Consider the following 14635-nt stretch of genomic DNA (forward strand, 5'->3'; position numbering starts at 1 on the left):
AGCTCGATTTTGCTTAACAGCCACCGTGACAATTAAGCTGTTGCTAAATCGATTGATCTGTACTGGATTTTCACGTAAGCGTTGTATTCGAGGGGTGATAATTTCATATCAAATCATTTTGAGAATGAAACACTGTTTCAGGTCTCGAGACAGCCTCACTTTAGAGAATTAGCAGCAGCAGCAGCAGCAGTAGTATAAGGGGCTACCCATAAAAAGGAAATTAAATATTATATTACTAGACAGTGGGTGCGATTTTACGTTCAAGTTTTCTTTCCAATAAAAGTTTACATACTTTTAAAAACTAACAACCGAAATTATTTCAACTACTTTTTTAAGTAAATTTTTGTCCAGTATAACTGGGTAAGTATGTTTCGAGTTCGATGTCCGGTGTCGCTGTGAAGCATTGCGCTCGACCGTTCGCTCCCATTACACAAGAAGCCGTGTGCCCATGCCCGGGATCGAACCCAGACCATAACGTGTTTTTGTGGTTATCTCGTAAATACGTTATCTACCACGAAGGTGCTCTCAATCCAGCCAAACTGCAGTTTCGAACTCGAAGGTGGCATATGAGTGAATTCATTCTATTATGCAAGTGTAATTTAGTTCTAATCAAATGAGAACTTCATTGTAAGATAACTATAGGATGCTGATTTTGATCACCCCCTGTCACCTTTAACGTTACGACCTCAATATAGTCGGCTGTACATTCAGAGCTGCTTGCCTCTGGGGAACATTCGTTGTTTAATCAGGCCTCTGTTTGAGCTCTATAGTGAGATGACACAGTTAATTTACGCATAAGCTTAAGAATGTGCAGACTGACGTACGGTGGCGACGAGTTCTTGGTCGCCCATATTCTCGATAACAATGGATGCCCATCTTGATGAGTCGGCTGAGGTCGGAAATGTCTTTGGGTCTGATTGGTGGCAACACAAGAAGGCGCTAACTAACTGCCTTCAGCGACGACCACCTAGATCTCTGTCCCGACTATCGCTGTCATTGCTAACCGAGCGTGTTCCGTGTATCACGGCGCGTGCCCGTCTCATTCTCATAGGGTAAAGTGCTTGTCCCTTGCGGCCGGGTGTCGAGCGACTTTTACCAGCTAACGTTCCTTCTAGCAAAAAGTCATTCACCAGCCAGAGTATAGTGAAGTGTCTGCCGTACACATCGCGCTTGTTACTTACTATTTGTGTGCTATCGACGCGTCCGGTCTAATAATAGTGTCAGCTCGCCTCGTCCGACAACAAAATGTAAGCAGGGAGACAACGAATCTCGAGCGCAAACAGGACGTCGGCCGCTATCTGTTCACGACAGATCTTTGTCTGTCCAACATGTCCACACCATCAAGTGGAGACAGAAATCGCACCCTGACAACGTGTCTGCTATCTATTCTACGTGACTTGGTCTGGTGAACGAATACACAGTCAGTGTAGAGAAGCGGAGCAATTTCCGAAGCGCGTGCCAATACAATGTATTACCAAGCGGCCTAGCATGTTGTAGCAATCATCATTATTTTTTTAAAAACGATTCAACCTCTCTGTGCTGGGCTAATCGTTGTTTCGTGCATGTTCGTAGAATGATTATTTGTCTGTCTATCATTCCGCTCGAAGCCATTACTGAAGTGAGTTCTGGTTGCGCCGTGTACAAAGGGTTGATTCTTCAAGATTCAGAGGAGACATCGCCGCCGTCAACAGAAAAATTGGAACGGTTCCAGATGGAGAGGCACGAGTCGGGAACTCAACGCCGGCATCATCACTCAGTCGGCGGTTGCAGATGAAGAAATGAAGCTGTCGGCAATCGGTCCCGCCAATGGTGGTGTCCTGCTCACAAACTGGGCGACTGACTGCCTCTCGAGCGACGGTCAAGCCTCGGAGTTGGGCAACACGGCCGCTGTCTTGTGTACAACCAGCGCATACACGAGTCAGCCAACAGGCGAGAAAACAGATTGCCTTAATGATGCTCGTTAGAGCTTCAAATATATTATTCTAATTAGCATTTGAAGACGAACACCGCCGAGTTAGGCGGGCGTAAAGTACGTACGGTACACGTAGCGGATCAGATGGCGTGCCATATATATATACATATATATATATACATATACATATATATACATATACATATACATATATATATACATATACATATATATATATATATATATATATATATAAAGTGCTACCGATTCGACTTAAACTGCATGTTTAGTGGATGGAATACTTAGATAAAGGTCCAATACGGACCTAAAGTGTCAATTGAACAACAATGCAGTATAACGTACTTCTGCGCTAACTTTTGCGGGTAACTGGGACAGTGTCGCTCCTTCATCCGTACTCACATTTACATAGAAACCTTATAAAAATACCGCCTAAAACATGCTCGAGAGTAAGGCTAATGCAAACAAGTTTTCTTTACTCGCTTTTATTGGCTTCATCATACTTTCCAGTACCTTGCAGTACATTGTAAGCTAATGGGCATTTTCTCGGCAGTCTAAATGTACTTTCAGGGTGCTCGCGTTAGTTTAAAGAATAAAACCACTAGCCACGGACGCCAACTTTTTCGGGTTGGTTGGCGCAAATAGTTAAATACCAACATCGGCGCTAGCAACTGTGGTAATTTTACTTGTTCTTCTGCTTCAGCCCTATTGTATAATTTTTTACATAAAGTCAATCGATACACGAGAGGGGAACTTAGTAATCACGTCTATCAAAGCGACCGCCGGATTAGCGATGCAATGACCACATTGAAGTCACGGGCATATAGCAAAAATATATTAAGCCTTCCCGGCAGCTCCCCCTGTGCCTGAAACGTTTAGCATTTGAGATAGGCATTACATCGTCGCGTCATCGAGCGGAGCGAAAATGGAAGGGCCGAGACACTATAACTTTCACCACAGGATCTTCCTTGCCGATCCATTTAGTGATACCATCGCGACTGATGAATATCGCAAGCGATCTGCTCTCACCTCGTCACGATATGGCGGTAGCGGCAAAGATAACCCATCGCATAGACTTCCTAGACAGCTCCTTGTGCGTCCCGTCACCGTGTCAGTTGTCCAGCAATATGGTACCCGCGAGATCTACACCTTCGACTTCATTCCTTCGATTAGTCAGACCGATTGCGATTTTGAATAGAGACTCCAGTTTGGACACATGCGTACATACACGCACAATCATATTCGCACGCTATACAAATTCATACTATAATCTACAACGAGTAAACAAATAAACAAGCATTTGGGAGTTCAGTGGTATCACCTTTATATCTACCTATGTATAGCTCGCCGTTTCTCTTCGCAGTCCCCAAGGTGACAGACTTCGGACGAGAAGTCCATCGCCGTTTCCAAACAAACAAATAAAGATCGTCCGTCACGATAACCGCAGTCCGCTAGCGTCTGACAATCACTTCTCATACCGCCGATAGAATACTCCCGACCTTCGACAGCATGACACCATATGGAGTAGCACCAGCTAACAGGCCAACTGACTCAGCCATTCTCCGACCTCGGCCTGTACTGCATCAGAGTCCCGTATAAGTATGTACAGGACCGGCTAATACCCTGAAAAACATTCGTCGCCATAGCCTCGCTACGACAGCCTCTCTATGGTATGCTAGCATTACTAACTGCCGCTACTACTATTATTAACTGGTTAGCAGTCGAGGTATGAGACTCAACGAACCCAAAAATTCTTCGTGACGCACGGAGCGCTGTCGCCTCTACGGCAACTCTGCTTGCCTGTCTGCCTGCCTGCCTGCCTGCCTGCCTATCCGCTTATCTCTATAGTGGATCCGGTTTGTTCCAGCGTGGCAAACAGAGTCAAGCTTGGAGGAAGAGGGTGCGGAGGTGTTATCTGATATGATCAGTCGGGTCTCTCGCATTCTGAAAGCAGATTGCAGATTGAAGAAGCCGCGTACTCCGCACTCGATCCTGGGTGCCTTGTCACTGCGAGTCCTGAGGTGCGCGGTGTGAAGTTTCCTCGAAATTAGCTGCGTATTGTTGAAGTCTGAAAGTCGAGATAGGTTTGAAAAAGGGGGTGTGAGTCCGTGGAAAGAATGACTACCCGATATAACTGATTGAAAGCTAACAATGCTTGAATGTGTGGTGATTGTATGGACTAGAGATCATGTGCGCGTCTACTTACACTTATGTGCTTCAATGGAGGACGAGGAGAGTACGAAAACGAAAAGCAGTAGGGGCGGAAAAGGCTGTTGAAGTGTACAGGATGTGACACATTTACGCGAGATAGACGAGCTGCATTAGAATTGCCGCGGTGCCCTCAGCAACACACATGCATATATATTTGTGGACCTTATCTCGAATCCCTATATCCGCATAGCATGCTTCCACTGTTTTTTTGCACACCCACTCGAAAAAGGGCTTTCCAAAGCTGACCGAAGATCCTTTTGCTATCAACGCCAAGTTTGTTTATCGGTTCGAAATGTTCTTCGTGTCTCTAAGCGTGTTACAGCGCTCATCAAATGACACATAAAACGATTTGTTTCGTTCTTGTATGACTACCACTGCCATCTTATAATGAGACCATTATGCCGAACAAAACAGCAGCGTACGTTTGGTGACATAACGAGGGTTGTCGTTAAGTTTTCAATGTTATTCTTCTCTCTGTCGCCTTCGCTCGAGATTATTATACCTCATCCTTGTTGGCTCACCGTTCTTACGGGAGTACGACGGTATCGAGCGAAACTGAGACGTCTGCAAAATAATCTAAAGGGCAGAAAAACGTGCTGAGCTTGACAAACTCTTCAGCATCTCCTAATTTCAATAGGTAATTTAAATTTAAACAAGAAAAATATAAAACTAAAGAAGTTCTTTTCGGTTACGTTTTAACCTATGGTGTTCCCGTATTACACTTCGGTGGGTCGTTATTAGAATTTTGACCCTCACTGTTGCCTATTCAAATTTCGGAACACTTAGCAAGCGACCACTCGGTGTCTAGAAGGAGCTGTTTAACGTCAGCCGGAGCGTACTATTATCGATATTATATATGTATACAACGCGAAAGTTATCAAAAATTTCCTTTTTTATTCGTATTTCTTTAAATGGTACGCATGAACGTTTACGGTTTTTTTTTTTTATTACTTTGGACACAAAGCTATCCCACAAAGGTTGTGAGACGCGATTTATTTATACGAGATCGGACTTGGGTCTGGGCTAGAATTGGCCTTCAGCCATTTGCGGCGAATAGCTGTTGCCTGACAGCGAAAGTTGTACGAGTGACTGCTAGCGCCATCTATCAGCCGCTCCTCACAACCAGCACAGGCTGCACGAATCGAATTAACTAGATATTTTCGGTAGAAATAAATACCATGACTATATACACTGTTGGGTTTTGTTTAGCTTTGTGTATTTGGCTGATTTTGTACCAAGGGTACGTCCTCCTGCGGTGTTCGGTATTCGTGTGTGTTGCCTGCAGATGAGTCTACGAGCTCGCCCACTTCTTCTAGTGGAAACAGCAAGCCCACTACCAAATCGATATTCTCCCCCGCCTCGTTTTTATGTGTGCACTTAAACGAGAATTTGTGTACGGAAGCGCAGCCTTTGCTGACCTTTGCTTGAGCTTAGCGGACGTCAGAGATGGTGACTTGATTTGGCGAATCGCAGTCGCTCATTGTCACATGTTTGTTGTACACAACAAGACCATCAAGAAGTGCGGCAGCAACAGCAGCGGCGGCGGCGGCAGCAACAACGCCAATAGCATCAACGAACAGGGTCATCATTGTGAGCGCACATCAACAAAAGCCAACCAATCATTTCCAAACAAAGCATCAACCACTAGCTCAAGTACTCGAAAGCGTACACTTTTTCTACGTTTACTGGTGAAGAGTCAGCGCTGATGGTGTACAACACTCGAGAAGAGGCGCGCTATTGGACATCAGTATACAGACACACTCGCCCAGCTAAACAGAGCGTAGCAACTCGAGCGAGGGGATGAACGTACGGTCGTGAGAGAGAGAGTATGTGAAAGAAGAAGAAAGGGACGAACAATGACATTTTGGATAGTAGTTGATCTGGGTGATGTTAAACAACGAAGTCCTGAAAGTGTCTTGAAGTGCCGAACGGAGTCTGTCGAGTAACTTATCGCGAAGCCATCGATTTCGTCGCGCCTTCGAATGACACTAACAAGAAGCCAACAGTGCGCAAAAAATACAGACAAGCTAAATAAAATCGAGAACCAAAAGACTAACGAAGAGTGGGGCTAAGCTCTTGTCTGATAGTCTGCCACTGTGCGTCAAAGCTATCGTGAGTACGATGGTCATTTCGGTTAGCGCTCGAAGAGGGGTACGAGGGGTCACAGCGCGATGATTTGAATCAATGCACAGGCCAAACTGTCTATCTCAGTAAGGGTTAAATTGCCAATTCTCTCTGCACAACCTGATATATATATATATATATATATATGTCTGTCGATCTGCGTGTCTCTCTCTCTCTCTCTTTTTCTCTCTATATATATATGTATATATATGTGTGTGTCTGTGTATGTGTTTGTATGTACGTACGTATGAATGTAAGAGGTGTAGAAGAAGAAAGAGTAAGATCGAAAAAGGATCAGAGGACCACCGCGGTGCGGCGATATTGTGTTTTGGGATCGAAAGAAATGCAAGGCCCACCGGACAGTGAAAACAGAAAAAGCTATTAACAATAGAATTGACTGGGGTAGCTACGTCTATTGATTGGAGGACTTGATATGCGGTGTATTTATCGGCCGATAGGAAGACAGCAGCAGTGCAAACAGACACCCAAACAACTCTTCACTCCTTCGGCAAAAGTTATGGCGCACTAAGATCGAGTTCGAACGATTCGCGCAAGGATCATGCTAGAGTTAAGTATGTTTATTGAGATGATCATCAACTCTATCGGAAACGACCGAAACTTCTATGCTGCAATAGCGGAGATGACAACGAACGACAGCGGATCTGCGATAGTACGTCGCTAGTTTTTCAACAGATACAATTGTCACCTTACATTGGTAAGAAAAAAAACATTGCCAGATCGTTTTTTCTAAATAAGATCCGAATGCGTAGAGCTTCTGTCGTCGGCTAGTCAAGCCAAAAATTCACGATTATCACTTCGTTTAACCGGCTGGAAAAATAGCGGTACGTGATGAAGACGAGTATGGTATCTTGTTCCTGCTAAGAGAACACATTTTACTATTGCACTTACTTAGAGCAGCTGTAATTAATTTTACTTAGCCTTGAATTTTACTGAAGATAGGAAGAACTAAAGTGCAGCTTGCATTAGTAGAAACGACAAGCATGATCAGTGTCATCATCATTGTCATACTTAAACAATTGATTTAGTGGGTAAGTGGATCTAGCTGATGAGGTCACGACCTGCGAGGCTGCGGGATACCTTTCCTCAGTGGATCCAACTAATAACGATCGACCGAAGTAACAGAAAAGGAAACGGTAATAACGATCTCAAATTTTGTCATCCTGTTTGACTTTACATACTATGAGCATTGCTAAATGCTAAGTCACCGTGTCAGCGGGTATGTCTCACGCGATTTCGCCAGTGCGATTCGAGTGACACCACTGAGACGTAATAACTACCCAAACCGTGCCCGCTGCCAAGCTGCCTGCATCGAAGCGGTGGCGAGCGTAGCGTTCGACAGATTCCCTCAACGGTAGCCCGGGAACGTCAGCTATTTTAGGCGATACGTATGAACTTGTACGCTCGTCCATGTCTCCGTTCTTCTGCGAGCAACGAATGATTTGACGGAAACAAAAGCGATAACCTAATCAGCAAGACGGTGACCCTATGGACATTCGTGACGATGTCTGTCCATTATCTATACTTGTGTTCCATAGTCACTTATCTACTATATGTTTGGTCAGCCAGGCGGTCGACAACTACTGCTACGACGGACCAGCTCTATCAGCTGGTCGTCGTCGAAATGCCCACCAAAAATCAAAAGCCATTACGAGTTACCGGGGGAGTTCGTTTCGTCCTTTTCGTGCCGTTTTGAACAGAAGCAGCACAATTGACTTCGAAGAACCCCCTGCAGCGTATGGGCAATGCATCTTTTACAAAGTGCTTTCAACCAGATCCCGCAAAAGGCGACAAGGCTACGCCGAAACGAACGACACTATTCGCGACCACAATTGAACGTATTTGTGCGCCGCCGGCGAATGTGAAGCATCGATGCACTTTACGTCGTTCCGTCAGGCTGAAGGCACAAGGCAGGCTTCATTTGTTAGGTCTTTAAGTGTGCATTGAACACTGTTAGGATAACCTTCTCAAAATGAATCAATCTCATTAACGAACCAGCTACTCGGCCGCATCTGACCACTGGCCATGTTACTACCAGCGCATCCTGTTGCTGTTCGTTACCTGTTGCGAACCTATCCTGATACGGTAACATCCAGGCGCTATTGTAGCTGCTGGCCTTTGCCCCCAGATGTACGAAAACAAGTAATGACTACATGGCAAAACAATTCCCGCTAGGAGATATGACTGTTGATGCGTACTGGTCGTCTTGCTGAATATCCGAAGAGCACGTGCGGCTTTTACAGAACTTATTACAGGGGTGGGAACGACGTTTTAACAACTGGTTTCAACTCGTTGAAAAATCGCTATTGATTCGCCTGCGCTGTTGTACTCATCTTTGCGGAAACATATTGCGGTTGATGGACACGTTACGTCTCCTCTAGCACCGCCATTTGGCATACAACTGAACGTAGGCGAAGATGTTGTTCAATAAAAGAGGCACGAATGTTGAATACAAACACACACCCTTACGTCCTTTAATTCGACCGTACAGGCTGATCAACTATGTAAAGGGCTTTCAAGTTATTTAGAAAGCTGCGAAAAACAAATAAGAGTTATAATATATTATGCATATTTAAAGCAAAAGACTTACAAACCAGTCGTCAAAGGCCATTTTCATTTCGGACATTTCGTATTCTCTCAATGAAACTGTCTGACATTTTATTTCTATAAGATAGATATAACTGTATGTTGTTATTCAAAATTGACCCTTTATGGGTTTTCGTTTCAGGCGCTATACCGTGCGGCTTCTAGTCAAACGGTAACATTTATGTGATGAAAAAGCGATTTAAACACACCCTGTTAGGGCACATTGTGATTTTTATGTTTATTCCCTTGAAGCTTTCGTGTTTTTGAAAATCCGACGAAAAGTACAATGACGGCCATACCCTGTTGTTGCCAAGAGCTTCACTAAAGGGCGAAGAGGTCGGCTATCAAAATCAAAGTAAGTCAAAACAAATGTTATGAAAGCAAGAAAAGGCACGCGTACCTTATCAGGTTTCGGCAAATCAAGTGGCCAGATAGAAGGTGCAAGATTATTACTGGCATCATGGCAGCATTCGGTGGGCTACTGCTGTTGATGTGTTTTAGATAGAACAAAACGATGCGGACATGACTGTTGAATCTTCTACTGAAAATGGCAGTGCTATCTGCGCACGTCGAGCGGACTCGACAATGGAGATGCGGTTAGTACGAAGATGAGATCGGAGGCGATGGCGGCGGCGGTGGCCATGAGATGATTACGTGAAGAAGCCAATCGACAATCGAGTCAAAAGACAACAGCAGCAGCAGCAGCAGCAGCGTATGAAATATGTCAAATACGACACAGCGATGGATGCTGAAGGTTGAAGAGATAGATGATAGATTATGTCCGATAGAAGAACTCAGAACATGGCACACGACCGTCATGTTGGTCTCGATGAAAGATAGCGCGCCACTTGTTGAAGAGCATTGTCATACGAAGTCCATTATACAGACTCTGCTGGCTGAGCAACGCCATTGACCCTGCCGTTACGGCGGAACCAATGGCAACAGCAATAGACGCTTATGGTGGTACTTCTGTAGCCTTTGAAGCAACCGTCTTACGACGATAGCTGCAGGGTTAGTTCGGCCCGTCGTTCGAGGCATATTTTTGCACGCGCTAGATGAATAACAGGTCTGTGGAGCGCGACCTTTGCCAGTCCATAGGTGAAACGGTCAACTGGCTGACGCGTCGCTGCGAGAAACTCTAAAATTAACTAGTGACGGCATGCCAGGTGACGCTGTAGCTCGTCGCTACGAGACGCGACGGGCTGCAACAAACTGTGTGACCACATAAATACAGCAGACAATGTTCGATATGGGCCTAGCGCGAGAAAATACAATGTACATTTCCTGCGTCTGTCTATGTGGCCGGTGAGCAAAGTCTGGTTGTCGTCGGCAGTCATGGCTGACGACGCGCAGGATCATTGGTGGAATTGCCACAACCCTTACTCGTTCATTCAATTTGTATAATAATATAAAATGCTAAACAAATCAACCGGTTACGGGGTCATGTCGATGTCTCGGTCAGCGGAAAGAAAAAGGGTAGACTGCCGCTTACCATAAAGCGTCCATGAATCGGTCTGTGGCAAAAACTGATTTCGACTAACCATGCCTTGACAAATGTAAGTAGAACTATTAACCCAGTTCTATTACTACTAGGAGAAATACCATGTAGGCTTTTCTTTGGCCTAATTACTTAGTTGTGACTTTGTCAATACAGAACATTTTTTTTTGAAGTACAAATGTTTCTTACGAGACAGATCTTCTACGCCTGTTTTCCAGAGGTTGAGTGAAACCTCGTACTATTTACATGCAACCTAAGGTCAGATCCCCGTCTACAGTATGTTGCCTGTGTGAAGATAGTTGCGTCACGTACCCGATCATCGAATTATCGATTCAATCGACGGTAAACCCATGTTGTCACAAGCCCCCATTTATTACAAGATGTTGCAAAAAGACCCTCAGTTCTTCCCGGTTGTTGCATCGTGTCCTTGAGAATATCCACGGTTGTGTTGTCCGTAAGTTCAGCCGCCCTAACAAGGGAACGTGCCGGAGCGTGAGAAAAGGCTCCAGCGAAATGGATAGTATTAGAGATATTTGTAGTCAATCTTCACAAACATCTACGATATTTTCAAAAACAATTTTTCAGTTAGAACGTATCGAAATACTGGAGAAGACTAATGCAGTTCGGTAAGATGGAGCTACCAAGCGATGATGATCATTTTGCAGTTAAGGACTAAGATGCACGTAAAAGCGGTATGATAGATATTACTCAATGAAATAGGTGATTATGTGCTTTGACCGAAACAATGAGAACGCGGCGCATGGACATGAGGCCGAAGACCCCAATTTAAAATAAATGCAAAAAATAGGTCACGAGCCATGTCAGTAAATGTTTTAGCTATTAAACGCATCTACTCGAAAATTTGTCATTATGGCCTAAGATCCATCTGTGTACATCATTTGCATGAAGTTAAAAAGTCCGTCTCTGCGTCTAAGTAGCACCAAAACATAGGTTGAGAAGTACTGTAACTAGCCCCTTTCCAACTTCCATCGAATATCTCATTATACGTTCCGATTCTGTTGGCCTGATTTCATACTAGGTGTTTGCAAGCCACAAGTTATTATTAACTCGTTGTCTGAATATGTGAAATGCGTCTCCCGTGCTCGACGGAACTCGCACTTGTGTCCTCTGAAGTCTAAGCAATTTATCCTGTGCAATCGGTGCTCACAAAATAGATAGGCCTAGCTATCTATAAGGTGTATACCGATGAGCTGAGGATTTCACAGAGATTAAAAAGTAAAGATATGCGGAACATATAGAAATTAATTGAATCTATTTTTACTTCACGCATAACTTATAGAATGAAGCTGTTAGTTTCAAAGTGTGTGTTTACGTTTATGGCAACACGGCACCATTTGCAGAAGCGGCCTACTTAAATCGATATGTATTACGCTCGATAGGGTCGTGAAATATCGCACTTAGGTTGCGGACGTGCCTAAGGTTACTTTTCGTTTATGTGATCTAGGATTTTGTCTATCCAGGATTTGATTAGATGTACTCGACTATATCAAGTCCTGATGGTCTCCGTATGGACGTACTGCGCACAAGGACACACATCCCTACCTCTAGTATGAGAAAAAACGATATGTATACTTTTTTCCATCGAACAGATTCGTAAAAAGGGTCGATCGTCGATGGGATATTTGTCGTAATCAGATAGTTTTTACTGGACTATTGGAACACTAATGTGACTTTAAAAGCCTATTCGAGATGGTAAAACGTTATGGCTTCGTGCTTTAAGGCGTGGTCTTTCTGTCGTTGTAGATAATGCTTTTGATTGGCACCTGACTTTATGAAGCTCGCAACCTAGACTGGGTTGTATCAGCGTTGTTTTTTACCAAAGAAAGCTTTTACCAAGCGGACCAGACAACTGCTACCGCTAACCATAGCATACGCATGACCAAACGTCTCGTGTTTGAAATCTATCTAATCAATTAATCGCAGAGATTCTGCTGGAATGATCGGATAGAGAACAGTGGAAAATCTTATGAAGTTTGCTAACTTCAATGAAGCTAGTATGTTCAAAATAGACAATTTTAGATTTATGCTTGTGTTACTATAGCAACTGACAGAAACACGTCTACCGCAACTTTTAATACTACTGTCAGGTGTCAAACCAACGTTAGAAGATAAATCATAGTCAAGAAATAGGTAGCGTGAATATTTTTTTAGATAGCTGGCTACTCTGTCAATTTTTCTTTAAACGATATTCTTTATTGGGATCTTTTAAGGATAAATGTGTGTTAACCTTTAACGAAAATCGTTAGAAAATGGTTTTGTCCTTTTGTCATGGATGCCATTTGGACATGTCACGGCAATAAGCGACATCTTTCAGCCCGCAGCAGCACTTCCCTGATCATGTACATGAGTGATCTGACGAAAGCATTAGTATCGATAATAGTTGTTCTTTTAAGAACGGCGGCGACGGCAGCTGTAAAAGTTTCGCCAAAAATAACACGATCCATCGAAGGCTATTGAGTGGGGCATCAGTTGAACAGCTGGTGATCCTGACGAGAGTGATACTGTCGTTTTACCTAACTCGATCACCGGAAGACATACAACAATTTCAACGAATATGTTGGTTCAGTAGAAGAAAACGACCTTTCTTCGCTATTTAACTGTATATCTATTGTATCGGTGGAGCTTTCTCGTTTTTTATGGTTAGCAGTGGCATTTCCATAACAATGAATGTGTCCGCTCTCATATTTAATCTGGTTTCTATTTACCTATCCACAGCGTTACTGGTAACGAAGCAAATATTACAAAGCTAAAGGGCTACACACATAAACGCTTTCATGTGAAAACGACTCTAGTTTTAATCGGAAATTGCTTATAAATATTAACTTTTCGTTAAGCTAACTCATCCAGGGACCTCAAATGGGAATGTATTTGCAACAAGCAAAAAACAAGCTAAAGACCCAACAGAGCAGAAATAAACGTCATGTCCTTGACTGCTTTCTGCAACAGCGACAGAAAGTACCTGTTAACTCGATAATTTGGACCAGCAAGGATCGCAAGTTCATGCCTACCAGGGCAACGCACTCAAAGAGATGGGCATTGGCCACTCAAACATGCTTTCTTTGATACTTTCAGGACAGCGGACAAATTTAATCTATCTTTACTTACATATTTGTTGTTCCTGACAACATTATGACAAGAAGTGATTTGAACGATGAGAAGGAAATCAGCCAGAGCCACCTTAACATACATACGTAAGTTGTGATCTATAATATGTAAGGCTTGAAAAAAGCTCGCTGTCGACGAATTTGTGCAGTCGGGTTGCTTTGTGGGTCTGTGAATGTGGCCATACGTAATGCTGTATAGAAGTGCCACTATTTACACATGGGCGGCATACGCCAAGGCTTGTCTGCTGCGGCTGCATTGCTTTATACCGGTGTATTTACAAGCAGGGGCAACTGGGGATGGCAGGGGTAGCGTCATTGCCTAATGATGCATGATGATCGCTAAAGGCGATGATGATGAAAAACTGGCCGCACCGGCGGAGACGCACGGCAGGGGGCACGGGCCCGCGGAGATTCAAATTATTCAAACTTCCGCGCCTCAACAAAACCAGCAATAGTGGCACGTAACAAAGCCGACCAACACAAAAAGATGCACTCTTCATATGCATCCGTGCACACACGTACGTACATGCCGAAACCGAAATTACTTGCTAATGCTAAATCCGTCTGTCTTTTTTATTGTTTTGCTTGCTTCGTTTTATTTCGACAACAAACTTTGACATCGTCAAAATGCACACGATTGCCTCACTGGCCGCAAGACAAGTTGCTGGCCGAAAGCGCCTTCAATTTCACTTCATGCAATCGCGCTATGCATTGCCTAACGACAACTACAATTTATACATCGCACTTGGATAAGATACTATCGACACATAGGGACGTTAGCATTGGTCATGAGTCAAAACAGGGAATGCGCCCCGTATGCGCCCACGTTTTGTTAGAGTGCAGTGAGTCCGAGGACATAAAATAGGTGGGGCGTTAACCGGCGCCCAGTCAATCGATCTTTTTTTCTATCTGTAATTATGTGAAAAGGAGTTTACTTTTCTTTTACACTATAGCGACATTTAAGTGACTCTTTGTACAGGATGAGCTTTGAACCCTCGCTTGCGGTCCTAGCCCGTCACCTTATACCTAGAATCCGGTTTATAGCTCGCAGTCAGATTGGAGCAGAATCACGTTGAAATCTTGCGCCAGTGGTGAAAGCTGTTAGATGTATATATTCGTATCTCTAAGCAATATTTTGAATAC

Source organism: Varroa destructor, unplaced genomic scaffold (genome assembly GCF_002443255.2).
Source record: "Varroa destructor unplaced genomic scaffold, Vdes_3.0 BEIS01000003.1, whole genome shotgun sequence".
NCBI classification, from domain to species: Eukaryota; Metazoa; Arthropoda; class Arachnida; order Mesostigmata; family Varroidae; genus Varroa; species Varroa destructor.